This window comes from Salvelinus sp. IW2-2015, linkage group LG12, assembly GCF_002910315.2.
Source record: "Salvelinus sp. IW2-2015 linkage group LG12, ASM291031v2, whole genome shotgun sequence".
Taxonomy (NCBI): domain Eukaryota; kingdom Metazoa; phylum Chordata; class Actinopteri; order Salmoniformes; family Salmonidae; genus Salvelinus; species Salvelinus sp. IW2-2015.
The window spans coordinates 388,948-399,874 of NC_036852.1; the positions used below are offsets into that span (position 1 = coordinate 388,948).

At 41.4% G+C, this 10,927-nt stretch overlaps 1 pseudogene; it reads right to left on the reverse strand.

The window, feature by feature from the left end:
• Nucleotides 1-2,668: 2,668 nt before the first annotated feature.
• Nucleotides 2,669-10,927, reverse strand: part of LOC111971049 (CD48 antigen-like) — a 38,928-nt pseudogene continuing 30,669 nt past the window's right edge.

Below are 10,927 nucleotides of genomic sequence, written 5' to 3' on the forward strand. Positions count from 1 at the left end.
TGTATTATTTACAAATGCTAAGTGGGTGCGTGAGGACATGGCTAAAGTGCCAAAAGTACATGTTCGCTTTCCTTGTTTACCTATTTAGCTTTTAAGAATCAGTCAGTTACAGGAATCATCAGGACAAATATGGTTTGAGTGTACTGTAACTGCCAAAGCACTGATTCCAGATCTGTTATGGGGTAAACTATCTGCTTTAGTCTCATACACACCTCCATTCCCCTGCAATTTGTCTGCGTCATCGTCCCCTGTTTTGATGGACACAGCGCAACCCCCGCTGCAGAATCACACAGAAGGAAAACCTCAACTACAGCCTCTCTCCTACTCCATTAAATGCTATTTGAAGAAGTTACTTCTGCTTCATGACGTCTTAAATTAACTGGACTTGCCTGTGGTTTGGTTGTTTCCATCCCTGGATTTAACTYAAGAGAGWAWAGATCAGTTTAGCATTCTCAAACATCTATGTTGTGACAATATTTCATGATAATGTAGTAACCATTTGATTTGTAACGTACAGTAGATCAGGGGTAGGTAACCCTGGAGTRCCTGGAGTGCTAAWRAACTGAGCTAWTTGATCAGTTCAGTGATTGCCTAAATTCATAACACCTGATCTTCTAGGTCAGTTAAATCAAAAACATGAAGTGCCTGCGGCACTCCAGGACCAGGGTTGAATCTCTAAACCGGTAACAGTCATATCAAACAAAACAACATGGAAACAGTTCTCAGAACTCAAAATGATCTAATTGACATCCATGTAGCAGATCAAATAAAGAAGAAGATTGTGAAATAATTGTCTTTTCAACAGTACAAACTAGCAAGGGGCGACAGTGACAATCTTTATCCACAGTGTTACCTCTATGGGCGACATTTTGACAGTGAAAAAATGCATAGATGTAAAGATAAACCAAAACCCAGCAGGTTATTTCAAATACTTGTCACAAGTACATCATTTAAAGCACATTTTCCTTGCAGATTCCAACTGCATAAATACACATTTTATATATGCTAGTCCACACACTGCTAACTTTAAACTCACATTAGTAATCACCTTCTCATAKTGTATGTAGATGTCACTAAAACATGTTCTTCAAATAAATGCCACCACAAATAATATGAGAAACACATTTCTGGCAACATCTCCACATATCTGCATTGTCAAAATGTCCCCATAGAAGTACCATGTAAAAGTTSTCTTAGTGTTACTACCTGTGTTAGTGGGATTGTTATTATTCTGATTCATCYAGTAATCTCTAGAAGWCTWCTCRCCTATGGTGCATATGGTATCTATGCCAACCCCAGAGAGAACCCCAAATGCTCCACGGTTGGCGACCTGAACATCCCCTACAGTGTGATAAACAGTATCTGGGGCAACAGAATTCTGATTGTTAACGGCATCCCCTGTAAAGTTACACCATCCATCAACATTGTTTACAGTAAACAGAGTAGAAGAGGTTCCTTGAATTTAGGAGGTATTTGCCCTTTACGTGTGCATAAGGTTATGATGAGAAAACTTGGAAATATTCTGGGTGGTGGGATTACTGTTGTGCACTCTGTAACGCCAGCCTTCCCTCTCTTCACGAGAAGAGAGAGTGTAGCAGGGATCGGACCAACACGCAGCGTAGCCAGTGCTCAACATGTTTAATACGACAAATAAACGTGAACACTTACAAAACAAAATAACAAATGTGGCAAACCGATACAGTCCTTTCTGGTGCAGACAAAACACAAAGACAGGAAACAACCACCCACAAATCCCCAACACAAAACAAGCCACCTATATATGATTCCCAATCAGGGACAACGATTGACAGCTGCCTCTGATTGAGAACCATATTAGGCTGAACACAGAAACAGACAAACTAGACACACAACATAGAATGCCCACCCAGCTCACGTCCTGACCAACACTAAAACAAGCACAACACACAAGAACTATGGTCAGAACGTGACACACTCGCACTCTCGCACTCTCTCACACAAACGTAGGCACGCACGCAAGCGTATACAATAGGAGATACCTATTACTAANCTCTCTCACACAAACGTAGGCACGCACGCAAGCGTATACAATAGGAGATACCTATTACTAAGGGCCCTAATTCGATTAAATCATGTTTCTGGATTTCTGGGTTGGGACAAAAACAACACTACTGTCCTGTGTGGAAGCATGGAAGGTTGAAAATATGGAAGAAATATTAAAGGAATTAATGATGTTGTGTTTGTAATTCTTTGGGGACCCTGTTAGCAGTTTGAAAAGGGACCAGAGTCAAATTAGGGTAACACTTACCACACATTCCACAAAAAACCTTGCTCAAAATTTCCCTCATGGTTGTCATCTGGATGTTCTGAGATGAAAAAGAGACAAAAATGTAAGACATTCAAATGGTTCTTTGTTTTCASTGGAATCCAAATGTTCAAATCCTTTTGTGAACCAGTGAGTATGAAGAATTGAGACAGGAAGAGACAGATAATCATCCTACCTGTCTTTTTCTTCCACACCAACATTCCTGAGGAGTAAAAAAATATGTGTTATTTTCCAAGTTGATCCATGGTTCTGTATCTTATGTGTTAAGTTTAACAGAGTGAGAAATAACCCCTCATAAAGTACAAGTCTGTGCATTAACCATTCTGTCAACTATGGAGTATGACTTCACCCAGATTTACATGCTTAAGCTGCAATAAGGAGACATCATTTCTGAGAGCATGCATACAGTACCTGCGCAAGGCCGACTTCAAATCAATGTGAAAGTAACCGGTGCATTAAACAGCTGACGATGAATGCAAACTATGCTTAGATAAATCCTACACATGCATTGAAATAAAAGGCATACATCAAAGGACTTACCCAGGCCTACAATCAACAAGAACGCATGAAAACAAAAAACCTCAAAAGAATGACAAATCACTAAATATACACATGCTTTTTTAAAGGGAGCTAACATGCTGANTTTTTTAAAGGGAGCTAACATGCTGACCACTCCGCTGGTGTTGCAAAATAAATGTACACATACAGTGCATTCAGAAAGTATTCAGACCCCTTGACTTTTTCCTAATTTTGTTATGTTACAGCCTTATTCTTAAATTGATGGGGGGGGGGGGGAACTACACACTACTATCAATCTACACACAATACCCCATAATGACGAAGTGAAAACAGGTTTTTAGAAATGTTTGCACATTTATGAAAATAAAATAAAACCAGAATTACCTTATTTACTTAAGTATTCAAAGTACCCTTTGCTATGAGACTCGAAATTCAGCTCAGGTGCATCCTGTTTCCATTGATCATCCTTGAGAAGTTTCTACAACTTGATTGGAGTCCACCTTGTGGTACATTCAATTGATTGGACATGATTTGGAAAGGCACACACCTGTCTGTATATGGTCCAAAGTTGGCAGTGCATGTCAGAGCAAAAACCAAGCCATGAGGTTGAAGGAATTGTCCGTAGGGCTCCGAGACAGGAGTGTGTCAAGGCACAGATCTGGGGATGGGGACCAAAAACTTTCCGCAGCAATTAAGGTCCCCAAGAACACAGTAGCCTCCAGCATTCTTAAATGGAAGAAGTTTGGAACCACCAAGACTCTTCCTAGAGCTGGCCAAACTGAGCAATCGGGGGAGAAGGGCCTTGGTCAGGGAGGTGACCAAGAACCTGATTGTCACACTGACAGAGCTCCAGAGTTCATCTGTGGTGATGGGAGAACCTTCCAGAAGGGCAACCATCTCTGCAGCACTCCACCAATCAGGCCTTTATGGTAGAGTGGTCAGACAGAAGCCACTTCTCTGTAAAAGGCCCGTGACAGCCTGCTTGGAGTTTGCCAAAAGGCACCTAAAGACTCTCAGACCATGCGAAACAAGATGCTCTGGTCTGGTGAAACCAAGATTGAACTCTTTGGCCTGAATGCCAAGTGATGCCTCTGGAAGAAACCTGACGCCATCCCTATGGTGAAGCATGGTGGTGGCAGCATCATGCTGTGGGGATGTTTTTCAGCAGCCGGGACTGGGAGACTAGTCAGGATCGAGGGAAAGATGAAAGGAACAAAGTACAGAGATCTCCTTGCTGAAAACCTGCTCCAGAGCGCTCAGGACCTCAGACCCTAAGCACGCAGCCAAGACAACGCCGGAGTGGCTTCTGGCAAGTCTCAATGTCCTTGAGTGGCCCAGCCAGAGCCCGGACTTGAACTCGATCTCACATCTCTGGAGAGACCTGAAAATAGCTGTGCAGTGACGCTCCCGTCCAACCTGACAGAGCTTGAGAGGTTCACCTGTACTACCATCCAGAAGGCGAGGTCAGTACAGGTGCATCAAAGCGGGGACCGAGAGACTGAAAAACAGATTCTATCTCAAGGCCATCAGACTGTTAAACAGCCATCACTAACACAGAGAGGCTGCTGCCTACACACAGACTTGAAATCATTGGTCACTTTAATAAATGGATCACTAGTCACTTTAATAATGTTTACATATATATCTTGCATTACCTATCCCATATGTATATACTGTATTTTATACCATCAATGGCATCTTGCCTATGCCGCTCGGTCATTGCTCATCCATATAGTTATATGTATATATTACTAGTCACTTTAATAATGTTTACATATCTTGCATTACCCATCCCATATGTATATATTATATTTCATACCATTTATGGCATCTTGCCTATGCTGCTCGGTCATTGCCCATCCATATATTTATATGTATACATATTCTATTCCATCCCTTTACTTAGATTTGTGTGTATTAGGTAGTTGTTATGGAATTGTTAGATTACTTATTAGATATTACTGCATTGTCGGAACTAGAAGAACAAGCATTTCGCTACATTCACAATAACATCTGCTAACCATGTGTATGTGACAAATAAAATTTGATTTGAGAAGGAATTGAGGACAGAGGAAGCAAAGAGTAAACAATTCAGATTCTACCCATGGATTATTATTAGCAGTTTTCTAACATMATGTTTTATTGACTTGTGTTGGGATGTACTTCAAGCCCGCCGCGATGGCGGTAAGTATTTGCATAGTATTTGCAAATTGAGCTTTCTCCAACTTTGGTCCCACCCAGTTCACGACCCTCGCCCATGCTAGCATCGCCCAACAGTACCCCGCACACTTCGCTTCTCTGCCATTGGAAATGAATGGCTTTCCGTAGTTTCATCACCCATATCGTCTTCATAGGCATTGTGAGCCTTTTCTTTGAAATATTTTTTTGGGTTAGTTTGTAACAAACAGTTGTGTAGCATGTTGACTGTGTCTATGTCTTCAACCTACATGCAGACATGAGCTATCTGTAAAAGTGAAAGTAAACTTGCATGTTGACACACTCGATTGAAAAAAACTGGATGGGTGTAGCCTATGACAAAGGTAAAGAAACCTAGCCAGCGATTTCACATCTAATATCCATTGTAAACTAAACATATTTTTAGGTTACCACAAAGTAATTACCATCCTGTTTGCTGATTAATTCAGATTAGACTAATGCATACTGGGCGCGATCCAATTTGGTGCCTCCCTGTGACTCATTATGAAGACTGACCTACAGCAGGTGGTGCATCTAACCCCTTGTCTTGACTATAACAGTAGCCTGAACACTACTGTAAATACAGCTAGAATAGGTATCCCCTTCAGGGGGTATACCTCACTGTTGTTGCAGCTGTTATGTCAGTCTTATTCAGAAATATTTACATGTAACCAGTTTATACGTGATTTACTCTGTTACTATAGATGTGCTGTCCTTACCTATTACGGTGATAACAAGCGCTGTGACAAGTAAACCACAGACAACACCACCACCAACTGTGGAAGGCTCTGAAAAGAAAAATATATATATATTTGTATTGATATGCTTGTAAGGATCGACGCTGGAGACAGGAAGCACAGGAGGACATTTAATAAATTACGGACATGAAACAGGACAGGAACAGCGTCTGGACAGGGGACAAAGTAACGACATCAATGCTGACACGGGGAACACAGAGGAAACAGACAGATAATGGGGAGGCAATCAAATAATGATGTAGTTCAGGTGTGTCCAATGAGGTGCGCGTAACGAAGGGGTCAGATGTGCGTAAAGATAGGCAGTCTGGTCCCCTCGAGCGCCAGAGAGGGAGAGCYGGAGCAGGCGTGACAATTTTGAAAGAAATGTATAATGAATTCAACATAGTGCAGCATTCAAAATGTCCTACAACACTAGCAGTGTTACTYACATATCAATACATAAGACTGTAACACACTTATGAGTGTCCACTCACCTGYACCAAACACCTCTCCAACTGGCTCACTGACTTCCTCACTAACAGAGTTATTCAGCTTGCAGYTGTACTTGTAACRYTTGYTTGWTTTGCCASTGTCGCTSTTAYAGACAWTCKMCTGTTTGTCTAKYWRCTSCCACGCRCCCTCTCCCARTTTCCAGCTGTAGGTGACGGGTTCAGCATCAGTGGTGTCACCTTCACAGGTCAGAATGCAGGAGGTTTTGTCTGGGTTACAGGAAGAAGTGATTGTGGGTTTGGGGACTGCCTCTGTAAATAGAGGAAAGAAACAGGAATCATTTGGCAAAATGCTTGTGAGCCAATACARAACCTGCTGTTTCTACATGACCACACACACTTACTGATAACAGATAATGTATATGTCTTCAAGCAGTTTGCRGTTGAACTCCACAGAATAAACTCAATCCACTGATTCTCAGCTCCAGTATTCTGGTCCAGGGTTGTGCGCTCTTTGAAAGGCGCATAGATGTCCAGACCAAAATCCTTGTCCCACTCTGCCACCTTGTTATTTCCATGCTTCCGTTTGATGCTTGTGATGAAGTCAGGCACTGTGGACTTGTCTGGTTTCAACAGGAGCTCACCTCCCACTTCAAGAGAATGATCATCTGGAAAAGCAGACATTTCATACATGTATCAGAGTATTAATGTATCCAGGGTAACACATTATGGTTAGGGTATAAATACGTAGTCCTAACACTATTGCCATGGAAAGAGACATTGTCAACCTTTACTGTTTAGGTCTAGAATTCTGATTGATGGGTGTATCTGGTCTATGTAGTGACTAGTATGTCCCCCCTCACCACCACCACTGGAGCAGAAATGTATCTAGACTACACTACAGATTAAAGTCTTTGTCTACACCCTGTCCACTATTATATCACTAGCTAGGTTTCCATCCAATTTCCGACTGATTTTCATGCAAATGTTTTAAAATCTGCATGTAACAATACGCACATTTTCCCACCAGAGAGATGTTTCCATCAAACTGACTTTTTGCAGATAAAAGGCTGTGCGTGATGATATAGTACACAAAAATAAATGTTGTACCAAATGAAAAATACACGTTTAAATGAGTTTCACCTCTCATTTGCAACTCTACTGACGGTTTGTCACAAACTGTTGTGTTACATAGACTGCTGAGTTAGTGGCGACCCATCATTCAGGGCAGGTGGGGCTGAGCCCTACCTTTTTTGAGCCCCTCCTGTTCAGCTAAAAGTTGTTGTTGCTGCCTGTTGTGCATGTTATTTTGGCATTAATACGTGTCACACGTCCATTCGCAAACAATGTAAAAAAAATGTATCTATGAGTTAATAAAGTCGCATACAAACATGGTCTCTTTTTTGCTTTCTTGAGTAAAGCAGCTCCAAAATACAGATGTTTAAGCTTAGCTCAGTYCTTTCTGTGGTGGTTGGGCAGCCAGCGGAAAATACGGAGCYTAGGTGTTGGTAATGTTCTCTAGTTGCYCCATGATTTGCTCAGTGTTCTGTCACTCATGGGGACACTACGTCACCGCAAAATCTATGGGGAGTGCTCGAAAATTCAATCCCCCTTGTGTGCTGCTATAGAGTTACATTAGAAGTGTCCATCCAAGAAGGGGGTCAAGTACATTGGATACATAAAATGACGCCAAATCACATATCTACTGTAGCTTTGATTGGACTAATAAATGTCAACATCATACTTTCAAAATCTTAGCGAACAAGATAGACAAGCAGTCATCATGAATCACGTTGACTATCTACTGGCAAATCCTTTTCAATCCCTGTGATATGAAGAGAAATTATACATAAACATATCGGTGCTCATCGGCCATTGGACATAAACATTACACAACAAGTTGGAAATCGCAAATTCAACAATGAGTGGTTTGGAAGGAATCAGCGGCTAACTGCAAGTGTTGCAAAGCGATCACTAGCCTGCTATTCAATGGAGTGGGTGTGTGGTCCAAGTCTGGGTTTAAGGGTCTCTTTTCCAAGCTTAAAAGGATAAACATTAAACACCATGGGCCAGAAAAGGTTGAAAACATTGGCCTCTTTCTAGAGCTCTGACCTGAAGATCACTGACGTCATGACTCAACCTTGTTTTTCTCAGAGTTCCCGGTTGTCTTGAAAGCACCATAACTCCAGAGAATGCCAAAATTTGCCCACAAGGACCGCCGCACCACCTTCCTGTTCAAGTGAGCACTGCACAACAAGGTGAGTCCAAAAATGTATTGTATGCTGCTCCATAACTTATGTAATATGCCTGYGAGATATGTATACTSTAGCRAAGAAAGTAATACTAAYTGRATGTTGTGTASTAAGCTGTTAYTAGCCCATGTGCCTKACCCTAATAATTTGGTCCCTTTCCCCCCCTCATAACTTAGCCTACTGTTCTGACTTGGTGGTTCACATGTAGCCTATAGCCTGTTTAAGAGAAATGTAATCATCGAATATTGTAAGAYCTTTCCTTGTCAGCTTATATGCCCCCTTTATTTATGCTACGGTTCTGACTTGGTATACAGGGAGAATACGGTACCAACGGCCCATGTTCTGAAGTGCTGAACAAAGTTATTTTGACCCTGTCCATCCTAGCTCCCTCATTGATGTCTTAATTGAAATTACGAATTGCCTCTTATCCGCTCGTCGTCCCCTTATGCCATAGTTTGTACATCTCGATTGTCAGTTGAAACCACATTTGTTTAAGCAAGTCAGCCATATTAGCTATGTTTTTTTAAAGGGCAGTAAATGAGGCTGAATGAACTGTTTCGATGCCAGACAAGGCTCCGCTGATAGCCAGGTGTAGCGGTGGTAAGGATTCACTCCATGGTGCTGAAAAGAAAGCTCTGCTGTTGGGACAGCTCTACTGTATGTAGGCCCTAACAGTTTGTGGGCACCGTTTGTCACCGTTCTAGTGCAATTCATGTATTGTGTAGTGTTGTGTAGTGGCTTTGCTGGCATGCATTTAAAAAAAAAAAAATTGTTTGCCCCACCCAGATTTAGGTGCTAAAACCGCCACTGTGTGTTACACAGACTGCTGTGTTACACAACAAATGTGCCCAATCTGGTTTTGGCACATGCGCTCTAGCCAACAGCTTGCAGCTACAGTGGGGCTAAACTATGACATTATGGATAATAGTGATATTACTTGTATTTGTCAAACGGACGCAAAGCATCGATCCTCATGTCACCAGAAGAAGACCATAAATATTTATTTGAAAGGAGCATCAAACTCATAACCTTGGACATTCACCACCCTGTGAAGTTCATCATTTATTTCATCTGTAGCTTAGTAAACTGTATGCTCTGTATGCCCGAGTCTTAGTGGGAGGGCCACACAATATATAACACAAGTCCAAGTTTATGATGGCTATTATATCAATATTTGCCATAAAGCAGGGAAGGCATTATGGGGGTCCAGGACCGCCTTACCATACCTCCTCGCCCGTCCAAATAAAATATTGAAATATGGATCATTTATTTGACCGAGACGTGAGCCAACAGATTGATGAGCAAATCGGGCCGGAAAGGTAGCCTAGTGGTTAGAGTGTTGGGGCAGTAACTGAAAGGTTGCTGGATCAAATCCCTGAGCTGACAAGGTAAAAATCTGTGCTTCTGCCCCTGAACAAGGCAGTTAACACACTGTTCTCCGGTAGGCTGTCATTGTAAATAAGAATTTGTAATTAACTGACTTGCCTAGTTAAATCTGGTCATTATATACATATCTCTGGTTTCAGACACATGAATTAGAAAAGAAAGTCGGAGGATTCACAGTGCACTTTTCGTATACTGGCTTCCCCTAAAGTTAAATTGCTGTTTTGCCAATATTATATAATTAGTCCTGTCTAAATAAAATCATAAAAAATACTTTACCTGAGAGTTTGACTAAGCGACAAAGGATCATTAGCTTCTTTAAAAGAAACATATGTGGATTGTTATGCCTATTTGGGAAGCCTGCAATTTGGGCAGCGCGCGTGGCAATAGGCCTAGCTGATTATTGAGTTGCGGCTGTCAGTGAAAACCATTAACAATATGTGTGAAGATAGTGTCTTGAGTATAATTTAAAATGTTGAGACAAGAAGGGGAGGGGTGGGTGGCAAAGATATGAGCGTCTTTCTCTGGAACACATGCACTCAGCTCTACAGAATGTGCTCCGCAGTCTCCCACCAATTCGTGTACATCAATTGTTTCATTGTGTGAATTGTTTGCCCTTTGTTTATTTGTATCAATTCCCCCATTACACATGTAACCAGTAGGCCTAGTAAATGTACTGTTAATCCCCGTAATTTGGTTATCTTAATGTTAATGCATTAGTCATTTACCGTTCTCATTCTCGGAGTGGAAACGTTGTTTGCAGAGTTCACAACCTGCTTCACTTGTGAGAAACAAGTTTGGTTTATTTCATAACCATCATTTAGGAGTTTTGAATTTTTTTTCATTGACTTTTGTTTGGAGTGCTCCATGTGAGCAATGAGCATGTCACACCCCCTTGCTCACGTACATTGGAATGCTTTGTCCTGTGAAATGCATTAAACAATGGCCACGTTAGTTTCTACTCCCGCCYTMTKCTTATATTAGTTGTATAAGTAATACAGTGTGCTATACAACAAAAACTGGCGACGAGGAAGAAACGTTCTCACGTTTCTGTTCATTATTTTCGGTATAAAGTCTGAGTTTAAT